Source organism: Halichoerus grypus, chromosome 7 (genome assembly GCF_964656455.1).
Source record: "Halichoerus grypus chromosome 7, mHalGry1.hap1.1, whole genome shotgun sequence".
Taxonomy (NCBI): domain Eukaryota; kingdom Metazoa; phylum Chordata; class Mammalia; order Carnivora; family Phocidae; genus Halichoerus; species Halichoerus grypus.
The window spans coordinates 105,459,943-105,474,328 of record NC_135718.1 but is presented as its reverse complement, the minus strand read 5'-3'; the positions used below and the strand labels follow the sequence as shown (position 1 = coordinate 105,474,328).

Here is a 14,386-nt window from a genome sequence, read left to right as displayed (position 1 = left end):
GAAGAATAATAACAAATGATGTATAGTGGCATGACAAAATATTGACATGAAAATTCTATGAAATTCAAATTTCAGTGTTCATAAATTAAGTTTTATTGGAATACAGTCATATTTATTCTTTTACATATTTTTTGTGGCTGATTTTATACTACAACAGCAGAGTCGAATAGTTTTGAGAGAACTGCATGGTTCCTCTGGCCCTTTGACAGAACAAATTTGCTGACTCTTGACCTAGTAGATTTGTTTAGGCTCTAAGGATGTATTGCTACACTTGATTAAAGTTCTGTCATGTTTTTGGATATCGGTATATCTTATGAAAGAAAATGGCTTGTGTCAGATTTTCTGATCTTCTTGTGATGTTTGGCTGACTGTTTTATAGGCTTCATCATTTCTTAATACAAATAACCTATCACCGGCCTGTCTTATGGTAAGCACTTCATCACTGGTTGAATGATAGCTACAGATTTGTAGTCCTTACCTAGTAACAAACTCTGGTTCATTCAGCAGAAAGTTTCTTACTTCTGTTTTTTAAAAAATTATAGAGTAGAGCTGAAAAATGCCTTGAAATATGAGAAAAGCTTATACTATGATTAGGAGATTTAGCTATATCATACTAATCTTGAAACAGAGATGCTTTTCTGCCACCAATGATTTTTTTTAATTTTGTTTCTGTTCTCTCTCCTTTTCCCTTTTTCCTCACCCACATTAGGTAGTTTTGTGGATAGCATTAAAGTTATAAAACTGGTTTTTGATCAGTGCTTGAGAGAGATTAATTTGTGGTTACATTATTTACGAATTTAAGTTTAAATGTAGAATTGCAAATTGTATAGTTTTTAAAATCACCTATATTGAGGTACAGTATACATACAATAAAAGTATAAAGTTTTAAGTTTTGGAATTGTATAAACCACAGTCGAAATACAGAACATTTCCAAAAATTTTAATTCCTGTCAGTTTGCAGTTAATTCCATTTCTTCCTCCAGACTCTGTCCAGGCCACTAATCTCTTTGCCCTTAACCGTTAAAATAGTCTAGTCATTCTGGAATCTTTTAAAAATGGAGCCATACAATATGTACTCTTTTGTGTCTAGCTTCTTTAGCTTGGCATATTTTTGAAATTCGTTCATGTTGTTGCCTCTATCAGTAGATACAGTTAATTATTAACAGTTACAAAGTTAATTATTTAGTAATATTCCATTTTATTAATATTCCACAATTTGTTTACCCATTCATGTGTTGATGGACATTTAAGTTGTTTCCATTTTTTGATTATTATGAATAAAGCTACCATGAATATTCACACACAAGTCATTTTGGATATTCATATTCATATTTATTTCTCTTGGATAAATACCTGGGATTGAAATTTCTTGGTTGTATGATTAGTTTGTGCTTAACATTTCAAGAAACTGCTAAACTGTTTTTAAAGTGATTGGGTTATTTTAAAATTCCAGCAATGTAAGAGAGTTCCATTTGTCCCAAATCCTCCATAACTCTTGGCATTGTCAGTCTTTTCATTAGTGGGTTTGTAGTAATATTTTCTTTCTGTTTTACTTTGCATTTCCCTTATAACTAATGGTGTTTAATATGCTTATTGGCCATCTGTGTATATTTTGTGAAGCATCTATTCAAATCTATACAAAACTTGTATTCTGGATACAAGTTCTTTGTCAGATTTATGTACTGGTAGTATTTTCTCCCAGTCTGTGGCTTGCCCTATTTACTAATAGTATCTTTTAAATGGTATAAGTATTTAATTTTGATGAATTCCAATTCATTAATTTTTTTAGTGATTTAATCTCTTTTTTATAGAAATGTTTTGGTGAAAATTTTTCTTCTCTCTTCTATAGTTTAAATAGTTTTAGCTTATACATTTAAGTCTATAATTCATTTCAAGTTAATATTTGTTTAGATTATGAAGTAAAGGTTGGGGTTATATACTTGTTCCAAGAAGCATTTGTTTAAAAGGTTAACTTTTTCCATTGACATCTTTGTTTAAAATCAATTGAGCACATATGTATGAATCTATTTTTTTTTTAATTGAAGTGTAGTTGACAGACAAGTTACTTAGTTTCAGGTTTACAACGTAATGATTCAACAAGTCTATACATTATGCTATGCTTATCACAAGTGTAGGTACCATCTGTCACGATATAACACTATTGCAATACTATTGACTATATTCCCTATGCTGTACCATTTATCCCCATAACTGGAAGCCTATACCTCCCACTCCCCTTCACCTATTTTACCCTTTCCCTTACCTCCTCCGCTCTAGCAAGAATCAATTTTTTTTTTTTTTTAAAGATTTTAGTTATTTATTTGACAGAGAGATGGCGAGAGTAGGAACACAAGCAGGGGGAGTGGGAGAGGGAGAAGCAGGCTTCCTGCCGAGCAGGGAGCCCGATGTGGGACTCGATCCCAGGACCCTGGGATCATGACCTGAGCCGAAGGCAGACGCTTAACGACTGAGCCACCCAGGCGCCCATCAATTTTTTTTTTAAAGATTTTATATATTTATTTGACAGAGAGAGACACAGTGAGAGAGGGAATACAGGTAAGGGGGAGTGGGAGAAGGAGAAGCAGGCTTCCCGCAAAGCAGGGAGCCCGATGTGGGGCTCGATCCCAGGACACTGGGATCATGAGCTGAGCAGAAGGCAGACGCTTAACGACTGAGCCACCCAGGCACCCCAAGAATCAGTTTTTGTTCTTTTTATTTTATGAATCTGTTTCAACTTTTGCTTGTTTATTTATTCATTTGTTTTATTTTTCAGATTCCACATAGAAGTGAAATCACTTGGTATTTTTCTGTTCAGTTTACTTAACATAATTCCATCTAGGACTATCCGTGTTGTTCCAAATGGCAAGATCTCATCCTTTTTTAAATGGTTGGGAAATACTCCGTTTGTGGGGGAGGGGGCATGTACACACCTCATCTTCTTCATTTATCGAAAGACACTTAGGTTGCTTCCTATGCTGCAGTTAACATAGGGGTGTGTATATTTTTTTGAATTAGTGTTTTTGTTTGCTTTAGGTAAACACCCAGTAGTGGAATTACTATGAATCTACTTCTTGACTCTCTTTTCTGTTGTATTGCCTGCATGTCTGCTGTTAGGCCAGTACCAGAGTCTCATTATTATTGTAGTTTTATATTAAGCCTTAAAATCAGGTAATGTAAGTCCTCCAAGTTCATTATTCTTTTTTAAAGTTGTATTAGCAATTCTAAGTCCTTTGCATTTCTGTAAAAAATTTTGAACAAGAGCTCTTTATTTTCTGTGGTGATGGTTTGAAAGGATTTTTCTAGTAAGTCACATTTTCTCATATATTTTTCTTCATCGGTTTTGTCTACTTGTCCTTATCGGAAATATGAAATAGATTTCTGCTTTGTTAAATCTTTCTGACTGATATTTTGGGGACATACTTTTATATATATGTAATGAAATTTCTTTAGACTATACATTTTCATTCCAGATTAGTCCTCTGCAGCATGGAATAGTTTCTTTATATCATAGTTCTGTTGTTTTCTGATGAAGCATGGCAACAGTGACATTAATGATTCAATATTGTGATCTTAGTGGTTGCTTTGTAAATAGTACTAGAGGATACAGAACTGAAAAAGTAGACATATTTTCTCCTTTAATTTCAAAAGTAAAGAATTAGAACTTTTGCTTGCATATGGATCTCTTCACTTTTACTAAATAGAAACTCAGAACAAAATGTCATCATAGTTTGGGGACAAAATATATTTTGTTTTTCAACTCTTGTTATTTTCTCTTGTAGGTGTTTTTATTCAGTCTTTTTATTAATCTTTTACTTCTTCGGAAGTTACCTTCAGTTTGTCAAACTTCTCTAATAAAAACCATTTATCATAGGATACAGTTTTATTGTGCATGGAAAAGGTGTTTTAGGACAAAGAGTCTACAACTAAATTAATATAACTAAGTATAAATTATAACTTGCTGTAGACTTAAAGGAGAAAAATGTGACAATCAGTATGTTGATATTAAAGGTCTTCAAGATGCATTTTTAATTTGACATTTACAAAAGTGTTCAGAATATAGTTTGTCAGATATTTGTTCTAGCTATTCAGTGATAGCCACAGGGGATGGAAAAATAAAATCTTTTTCAAGATAGGGGTCAGTAAAATAAGACATATGAAGGGGCACCTGGATGGCTCGGTCGGTTAAGCACCCGACTCTTGATCTCAACTCAGGTCTTGATCTCAGGGTCGTGAGTTCGAGCCCTGTGTTGGGCTCTGTGCTGGGCACTACTTTAAAAAAAACAGACAAAAGCTGTGAGTCAATTCTGAGCCATTGCTTAATTGTATAGCCTGTAAGCTAAGAATAGTTTTTATGTTTTTGAAGTGAAAGAAAAATAAAGAATAATTTTTGTGACATGTGTAAATTATATGAAATTCATATTTCAGTGTCCGTAAATAAAGTTTATTGGTACATTGACACTATTCTGAAATAAATTTAATAGATACTGTGATTTTTCCTATACACATAAAAACATTATAATGCCCTAACTCTGAAATAAAGGAGAAATAAAAGGAGAATAATTTAATATAAAACATACATCTTAATATGTAAATTCTTAGATTGACTGCATTAGACAACATAATGAATAGTCAGATACTTGAACCTGCTTACAATGAATAATTTTGGGACATTTGGTGAATATTAGAAATGCAAGACTAGTTTGTCTTTAATGTATAATGGAATTCATTTCTATGCTCAAATAATAATTTATAGGTTTTTCACTTGCAAAAGGAGGAGAGTTATAAATATCTTTGAAAGTTTAAAATAAATTCTAAGACTGTCAATATAATCAATAGGACTGGAAGAGGGAGGGCAAAAATAACTTTGTCCATTGCTCAGAGTAGAGACTTGATACATACATTGAATCCTTTATTTCTTTCTATAGCAGTTCATAAAATCATAAACATAGACACTGGACAGAAATACGACAGTTCTCATTTATGAGAAAAACACACAGCAGAAAGACATCAGATGGTCAAAGATTTTTTAATTAAGAATGCATTTAAAGCAATATGTATCACAAATAAAATAACGGATGTAAAAGCCAACAAGTGTAATAGATAAATATGAATAGGATAAACTTCCCATCAAAAGGAAAGTGTCTTCACATTAAATCACAATATAAATTTCCTAAGTCTTGGATCTGTGAATGTTGAAAATAAGGTTTAATTCAGACTAGAAGTCATTAAACCTCAGTCTATATCTTTGTGTCTCTCAGTCTGTTTGTCACACATACACACACAACTTCCTAATGATCAGGATTCAGTCCATGATGAAGTTTAAGTAATTATAAATATTTTTATAGATTGGAAAATCCCTCTGCTAACTCTAAGACAAAATAAATACATTAGTTGTGTGAGACTTTAAATGAGATTAGATCTTAGTCCATGACAGATTAAATGCAAAAATTACAGTGAGTATAGCAGCCCTAAGTAACATAACTAGCAACTTAGAACACATATACAAACATGTATAAAGAATATGACGTCTTTGAAAATGTCCATTGACTGTCATAAAATGTACAGAATCTAAATCATATGCAACATTTCAAATTACAGAAAATTAAAAAAAATTCTCTGATCACAAAACAGTAAGAGTAGACACAACAAAATTAGAAAACAGGAAAAACCTACCACATGGAAATTTAAAAGCTATTTTGGCAACTCTAAGGTTAAAGTGGAAATGATATCACTTTGGTGAAACTTCTATATATTAGAACCTATCGGACACAGCTAAAAGTGCTCAAAATAAAATTCCTTGTTTTGGGGTGTTTAGGTGGCCCAGTCGGTTAAGCGTCTGCCTTTGGCTCAAGTCATGATCCCGAAGTGCCTGAATCGAGTCCCGTGTTGGGCTCCCTGCTTAGCGGGGAGTCTGCTTCTCCCTCTGACCCTCCCCTCTCTTGTGCTTTCTCTCTCTTTCTCTCTCTCAAATAAATAAATAAAATCTTTTTAAAAAATTCTTTGTTTTAAATAGTTAAGTGATGAGGAAGGTATGAAAATAACTTAAACACCCACCTGAGTAAGTTAGAAAAAGAAGAAAATAAACCTAAATAAAGTAGAAGAAAATAAGGTATAAATGTGAAAAAAGAATGAATTATTAAAAACAGAACTACTCAGTTATTGAGCTTCTTAAAACAAAAGATGCAAGTATGGGGCGCCTGGGTGGCTCAGTCATTAGGCGTCTGCCTTCGGCTCAGGTCATGATCCCAGGGTCCTGGGATCGAGCCCTGCATCGGGCTCCCTGCTCAGCGGGAAGCCTGCTTCTCCCTCTCCCACTCCCCCTGCTTGTGTTCCCTCTCTAGCTGTCTCTCTGTCTGTCAAATAAATAAATAAAATCTTAAAAAAAAAAAAAAAGATGCAGGTACAACTAGGAGAAACTGCAAGTTTGTAGAATAGGATATGAAAGTGAGGAAATAATTACAGCTACACTGGTAGAAAAAATATAAGAGTAAACTACTTTGCTCATATTTATTGCAAATAAACTTGGGATCTTGGATGAAAGAGATTATTTTCTAGGAAATGTAAATGATTTGAACTGATTCTAGAAGAGACCAAAAAATCTACTCAGGACAGTTACAATGGGAAAAATAAGGAAAGTTGTCAAACAGAGAGTAATAAACCTAACTGGAAATATGGGGGATCTAAAAGAATTGTAAAATACTGCTGAAGAAACAAAGAAAATTTGAATAAAGACCTAACATAAGCCTAGAGGGAAAGACTAAGCATCAGAAGAATTCACTTTTCCTTTAATTAATGTATAAATTTGACATGATTGTAAAAAAAATACTATCAGGATACATTTTGTTTGTTTTTGGAAATAAGATGGTGCTAAACTAAAGAATTTAGTTGCAAGATATGTAGGCAAATTCTGAAGAAAAAAATTAATGAAAGAGCACTCATTCCTACAAGATGTCACAACATGTTATGATGAATCAGTAATTAAAACTTTGGTACAAGTAAAGAACAGATAATGTCTACAATCATTTCAAATTCTTTTTTTTAAGATTTTATTTATTTATTTGATAGAAAGGTAGAGAGCACAAGTAGGTAGAGCAGCAGGCAGAGGGAGAGGGAGAAGCAGGCTCTCCGCTGAGCAGGGAGCCCAACGTGGGGCTGGAGCCTGGCGTGGGTCTCGATCCCAGGACCCTGGGATCATGACCCGAGCCGAAGGCAGCCGCTTAACCGACTGAGCCACCTAGGCACCCCTCATTTCAGATTCTTGTAAGAAGGTAGTATATATCCTATACATTGCATTTCTAATAAACGAGAAAAAATTATTCAGTAAATGGGGCAACTAGGTAATGGTCTGGAAAAATAGAAATTTATAACTTTTATTATTTTTAAAATATTTGAGAGAGAGCACACACAAGCAGGTGGAGGGGCAGAGGGAGAGGAAGAAGCAGACTCCCCAGTGAGCAGGGAGCCTGACGTGGGGCCCAATTCCAGGACCCCAAGATCATGACCTGAGCTGAAGGCAGACACTTAACCAGCTGAGCCACCCAGGCATCCCTCTGCTGTCATATTTTAAAATAAATTCCAGATGGAATGACTATCTGGGAAAAAAAATGGAACTTGTTAAGTATTAGAAGAAAATACAGGATAGAAGTTTAAAAAATCTTATAGAAAAAAGTAAAGCAGAGGGAGATAACGCAGGGAGGCAGCTGGTAGAGAGTGGAGAGCTGCAGTTTGAAACAGATTAGACAAATGGCCTTAGTGAGAGCTGTCATTTGAGTCAATACCTGAAGAAAGTGAGGGAATATGCCATGCATGTTTGAGAGAAGAGCAGTTGTAGGTTCGGGGACTATCAGTTACATTGGCCCCTGAGGTAGGAATAGGTTTGGAATTTTCTAGGTTTGCCATGCCAGTGTAGCTGGAGGAAGGGGGAGCAGGGGTGGCGTGTGAAGGAGGCAAATCCCATACATTTTGTAATCACTTTGCCTTTTTCATGAAGTTGAGTAGGAAGCCTTTAAAAGATTTTGAACCAAAATAATGATGATTTGACTTGTTTAAAAATGGACTATAAGGGTCAAGTATGGAAGCAGGGTATCAGTATGGAGCCTATTCTAATACAGACATGAGATAATGGTAGCTTGAATGAGAGGGGCGGCAGTGAGCTATTGAGAAGTGGTTAGATTCTGTTACATTTTCAAGATTGAGCTGAAAGAGTTGCTATTAAAGTTAGTTAATACAAGGGATGGGGTTAGTTAATAAAATGAGGAAGATGTTTGGTGGGGAATTCAGAAACTTAATTTAGGACAGATTAAGATACCTGTTAGATTAAAATTGGAGCTGTCAGATAGATATGAACCAATAAGAGAGAGGTCTGGTATGTGAAATAAACATTTGATCATTATCAGTTTATAGGTTTAAAGTCACAAGACTAAATGAGATCCCCAGAGAAGTCCTCATAGATAAAAAGATGAAGCATGAGGATACGTGTACTGGAGGATACTTGAATGTGGAAGTGGAGGCAGGAGAAGGAAGAAACAGTCTATATTGTGATGGAGCTGCTAGTGAGGTACGAGAAGAATCATCTCTGTTGAGGAGGGAGCTATCCTCTAAGTCAGCTATTGCTGAAATTCAAGTAAGATAACAATTCAGAGTTGACTATTAGATTTAGCAACCTGAAGGTCAGTGTTGACATTGATAGAGCATTTCCAGTGTTGAAGATGAAAGCTTGGTTCCATTGCGTTAAAGCGAATGGGAGGAGAAGAATTGAAGCCAGTGAGTATGGACAACTTTTTTGCAACAGGTCTGCTATCAGAAAGAAAAGAAATAGGGTGGTAGCTAAAATGGAATGAGGATTTTAAGAGATACTTTGTTTTGTTTGTGTTTTACTTGAAGAGAACATATTGAAAGACTTATGGGAAAGATCTAGGAGAATGGAAAAATTAATAATAGAGGAGAGAGAAGGAGAATTGAGGAAGCAATCCTGGATTAGGCAAGCAAAAATGAGATCTAATGCACAAGTAGATGGATTAGTCAGATACAGGAGCTTTGATCCTTCCTCAGAGTGACAAGGGAGGTGGCAGAGTATATCAGAATATGTATTCTGGTAAATGGAAAGTGTGGTGGTGGGAGCCTTTGGAAATTATTTTCTTATTTTTATATTTTTGCTAAACCAGCAAAATAATCTGCTGAGAGTGATAATGAGGAAGGAAATGGGGGAAATTGGAGAAGAATGAAGAAATTGTGTACCTGTCTTTACCCAAACAGAAGAGTCTGTGTACAAGGGAAATTTACCATGAAGCTAGGCAGTGTTAAGGGCGCCACTTGAAGATAGTGATGTTGAATTTAAAATTAAATGTATTAAAATGCATGTGATTTTTGACCGAGCACTTCATATTCTATATTTAATGATACTCTTGCATATGTGAAAGGAGGAGGACACACATAGAAAGATATTTTATTGCAGCATTGTTGAACAGTGAAAGATTAGAAAGTAAATGTTTCTCATTAGTAAACTGATTAAATAATTTATGATACATCCATATGTTTGAATTCTGTACAACCATTGGGAAAAAATGAGGTAGCCCTAATATGTACTAATATGAAATGATTGTCAAGATACTGTGGAGGGGGGGATGTAAATCAATATGTATGATTTCATCCTATGTGTTTAATTAAATAAAAGAATATGAATACATAGATGCTTGTTTATGCACAGGATAATGCTAGTAGGATGCATAAGCTGAAATTATGGGTTGCTTCCAGGGAGGGCAGTTGGGTGCTTATTTGGCAAGATTGGAAGGAAGACTTGTTTTTCTCTGTGCACTTTTTGAACCATTGCCTATATACATATTTTTTTTTAGAAAAAAAATCTTTTTTTTTTAAAGATTTTATTTATTTGAGAGAGAGAATGAGAGAGAGAGAGCACATGGGGAGGGGGGGAAGAGTCAGAGGGAGAAGCAGACTCCCTGCCGAGCAGGGAGCCCAATGCGGGACTCGATCCAGGGACTCCAGGATCATGACCTGAGCGGAAGGCAGTCGCTTAACCAACTGAGCCACTCAGGCGCCCTAAAAAAAGTTTTAAGAAAAGATTCAGGCCATGTTGTGGTGGATCTTCAGTAATAGTTGGAGTATGGATTTTACATCGTGGTAAATGAGCAGAATTATGTGAACAGAGCTGTGTTTTTGAAAATTTACCTTTTTATCAGTCCTTCAAATAGATTAGAAAGGAGGAAAGTCAGGAGTAGCGGACTTGGTAAAGAAGCTGTTGGGATAGCTTAGTGTTAATAGGTTAGTGTTAATGCATGCCTAATTCATATTTCTGTGAATTTCTCAAATGTTGTGTTCTGGCTTTTTAACATCTTATTTTCCATCCATTAGCTAGGTCAGCGTTTGGCAGATAACAGGCATACTGGATATTTGATGGCTGAGAATATTCATGCATCATCCACTTTCTTCCAGTAGGCCTCAGTAATCAGTGACTCTTGAATTTCTGTAGCATCTTCTGTTCTATCATTTGGCATCTTCTTATATTGTATTATAGTCTTTCCCAGTAATTATAAACCCTCTGAGGCTATCTTGCTCTTTTTATCTGCCTATGTTTAACTTGTTGTGTAGGGTGAATTATTATATTATTACTATCATATATATAATATAGTATGTATAATTATTCTGTGTTATTGTTTACTTTGTCTTTGTGTATGTTCTTTGAAGACCAGTCCTTTTATTCTCATTAAAATGGGAGTGGCTTTTTTTTTTTTTTAAAGATTTATTTATCTGAGCGGGGGAAGGGGCAGAGGGAGGAGAGAATCCTCACGTAGACTCCTCACTGAGCGCAGAGCATGACACGGGGCTGAATCCCAGGATCCTGAGATCATGACCTGAGCTGAAATCAAGAGTCAGATGCTTTTTTTTTTTTTTTTTTTTAAGATTTTGTTTATTTCACAGAGAGATCGTGAGAGCAGGAACAGAAGCAGGGGGAGTGGGAGAGGGAGAAGCAGGCTTCCCGCAGAGCAGGGAGCCTGATGTGGGGCTCGATCCCAGGACCCTGGGATCATGACCTGAGCCGAAGGCAGACGCTTAATGACTGAGCCACCCAGGCACCCCAAGAGTCAGACGCTTAACTGACTGAGTCAACCAGGTGCCCCCAAATGGGAGTTTTGCTTAGTGACTGAGAGCATAGACTCTGGAACCACATTGCTTGAATTTGAATTATCTAGTGAAGTTTGGGCAAATTACTTAACATCACTATAACTTAGTTTCCTTATCTATACAATGGAGATTTGAAGAGTAAATATATTTTATGTGAGTGCTTAACACAATGCTTTATACGTAGTGAGTATTATATATGTTATGGAAGGTTTAGCTATTACTATTGATTGATTTTGGAGAAAGTCAGTTGAATAACATCAATTCATATTTACTTTACCTGTGTTTGATCTGCCTGTTTCTTTTTATTAAAATGTCCAATTTCATTGTTTCCTTGAAATTATAGCAGCCTCTGTCTTTTGAGGCACACTATCTTGGTGATGAATTAGATCTCTAACAACTGTTAGAATTAGACCTCTAACAACTCTAACCTTTACATGTTCTTTTTATAAGTAGGATTCTAGTGTTAAGGGATATGAATCCACTTTGCTAATACTTGTTTTGTAATTGCAAAACCAGTATGACACAGTGGGAGCACTGATTCCCTTGTTGGGTTATTGCCATCTTTGCATTGCCTCGGGCCACACTGTACTAGAGAGATAAGTTAACCACCTGTCCTGTGTGGTCTTTTGCCTTGATGGTTAATCACTTGACCGATGGCCCTTTTGACAAAGACTATAGCCAGTTTCCTACAGCTGAATTAACCTTTTACAACTGTTTAAATAAATCACTTTTTTTTTTGCCTTTTTATTTATTTTTTTTATTATGTTCACTTTTTAAAAACAGTTGAAACATTTCAAGTGTGAGAGAAAAATGCAGTTTATTTCCATGTTTTAAAATGAGACCCCATTAATATTATTTTTCAAAGCAAATGTTTGTGTATTTTGAAATTTTAAAAAATTCTATGAAACTGAATTTATCATTGCAGTAAACTGTCATAAACCACTTGCTTTAAGAATTATTGGTGGGGGGCACTTGGGTGGCTCACTTGTTAAGTGTCTGCCTTCGGCTCGGGTCGTGATCCCAGGGTCCTGGGATCGAGTCCCACGTTGAAGCTCCATATTGGGCTCCCTGCTTGACGGGAAGCCTGCTTCTCCCTCTTCCACTGCCTCTGCTTGTGTTCTTGCTCTCGCTATCTCTCTCTCTCTCAAATAAATAAATAAAATCATAAAAAAAAAGAATTACTGGTGGGTTCCTGAGTGGCTGAGGTGGTTAAGTGTCTGCCTTTGGCTCAGGTTGTGATCTCCGGGTCCTGGGATCGAGTCCCATGTTGAGGCTCCCTGCTCGGCAGGGAGTCTGCTTCTCCCTTCACCCCTCCCCCCTGCTCGTGATCTCTCTCTCTCAAATAAATAAATAAAATTTGAAAAAAACAAGAATTACTGGTAATAGTGGATAGCAGAAATGAATTTTGTATAACAAGCAAAACATACTACAAATTTTTTTAAACTTAATTGCACAAGCAGGTATGTTTGAATTTGTTTACTTTTCATTTTGCTTTTGTTTCAGCTTAACTAGTCACTGTTGAATTATTTTTGTTTGTGTTATCAGATTCCATAATTAAAGCAGCTAAAATATTGTATTGTGAAATAAGAGGCCATCCGTTTTGGGAGTAGCTCTGAAAAACTCTCTATACCTAAAAACTACACTGTTAATTTGAGTTAAATCCTGAGTCTTAGTGATGTGTGGAAGTACTTGGATTTTTTTTTTAAAAGGCAGCTGTTTATCTCCCTTTTTACCAAAATTTACTAGAAATATTATTCTTAAACTTTTTGGTTAGTGTTTTTATTAGAATTTTACAGTTTTTAAATTATAAAAAACATAAATATCCCAGAATATTAAAAAAGGATACTGTATAGATCCTTGATACCCCAATATTTAAGAAGAAAACATAACCAGAACATAATAAAAAAAATAAGTCAAAAGAAAAAGTTAAGTTTTTCAAAAGTTTTATTTATTTGAGAGAGAGATAGAATGAATGGGAGAGAGAGAGTCTCAAGCAGACTCCCCACTGAGTGCAGAGCCTGATGCAGGGCTTGATCTCATGACTGAGATCATGACCAAGAGTCAGATGCTTTAACCAACTATACCACCCAGGTGCCCCTAAAAGGTTAATTTTTAGTATGAGTTAAGAATGAGCTAATGCAGCTAAATAATAACCTTTGTTGAAAAAAGAGAGCTATCTTGAATAACAGGGTAGCAACAGAAGAAATAATAAGCTTACTGACTTATTTACATCATCAAATCAATTCTTTTGACAATTTTTATTTATATGGTAATTTTCTCCCTGCATTGTCTTGGGCTGTTGTTTTAATAAGCTAGTGTTTAAACTTCTTTTTTCTTAAAACCTGAGAGGTTGGAAATGGCCCATTAACTTTTACTTGTACAACACCAGAACACTGTCGATTTATTAGCCATGTATGTTTGCAGGTGGAGTAAAAGTATTTAGGGATAATTTAACTAGTTCTTCCTTGAAGTCTCAGCCATGCCCAAACCTCCTAAGTTAAGGATAGGATTTTAGTTCTGATAACTATTCTTTGCCAGACACAGTAATATTTCTCCTTCAGTGGCATTAGGCTATGGGTATAAATTGAATCAGGATAGATAAATAGTTGCGATCAATATAGTTATGCTGCATTAGACCATAGGGCAGAAGCTGAGTCAGCAGTTCAGTTACAGTTGTTGTACAAATAAATCCATTGCATTGCCACATAGTCCTATGTTATTGGAGGGAGTATTTACTGATTTGTGCTATAGTCAATGACATTTAATGAAATTATTTTAAATGTTATAAAATTAAGGAAGGATTTAAAGCTATAATGAAAAGTGACCATCTCAGTGTGTTTTTATGCAAAATATTCTTCCTGTGTACCTATTTCTTTTATTTGTCATCATTAGCTTAGCAAGCTTTTAAATTATTAACTAATAATTAACTTTGTATAAAAGGATATCACAGGTAACCCAGAAAGAAAAGTAAATATAGGTATTTATATGCAGTTAGTGGATGCTTGATATATGCAGAGTACTAGCATATCATCTTAGCCACTAACAAGCTGACTAGGGAAATTGCTTCACCTCTAATCCTCGGTTTTCTCATTTGTAAAATATGGATAAAGATAATACCTATCTCATAGGGTTGTTATGGGAATTAAATGAGTTAATATATGCAGAGGTTATGCTTAGTGGTCAGTGAATGTTAGCTGTTATTGTGTAATTAATTATAGATCAGTGAGAATTCTTATGTATTCTCTAG

General features: G+C 35.2%; 1 protein-coding gene across 7 annotated transcripts in view; it reads left to right on the top strand.

Annotated features, from left to right (window-relative positions):
• The window catches only part of COP1 (COP1 E3 ubiquitin ligase), a 264,311-nt gene that overhangs the window by 130,123 nt on the left and 119,802 nt on the right, over window positions 1-14,386 (top strand). The window lies entirely within an intron of this gene.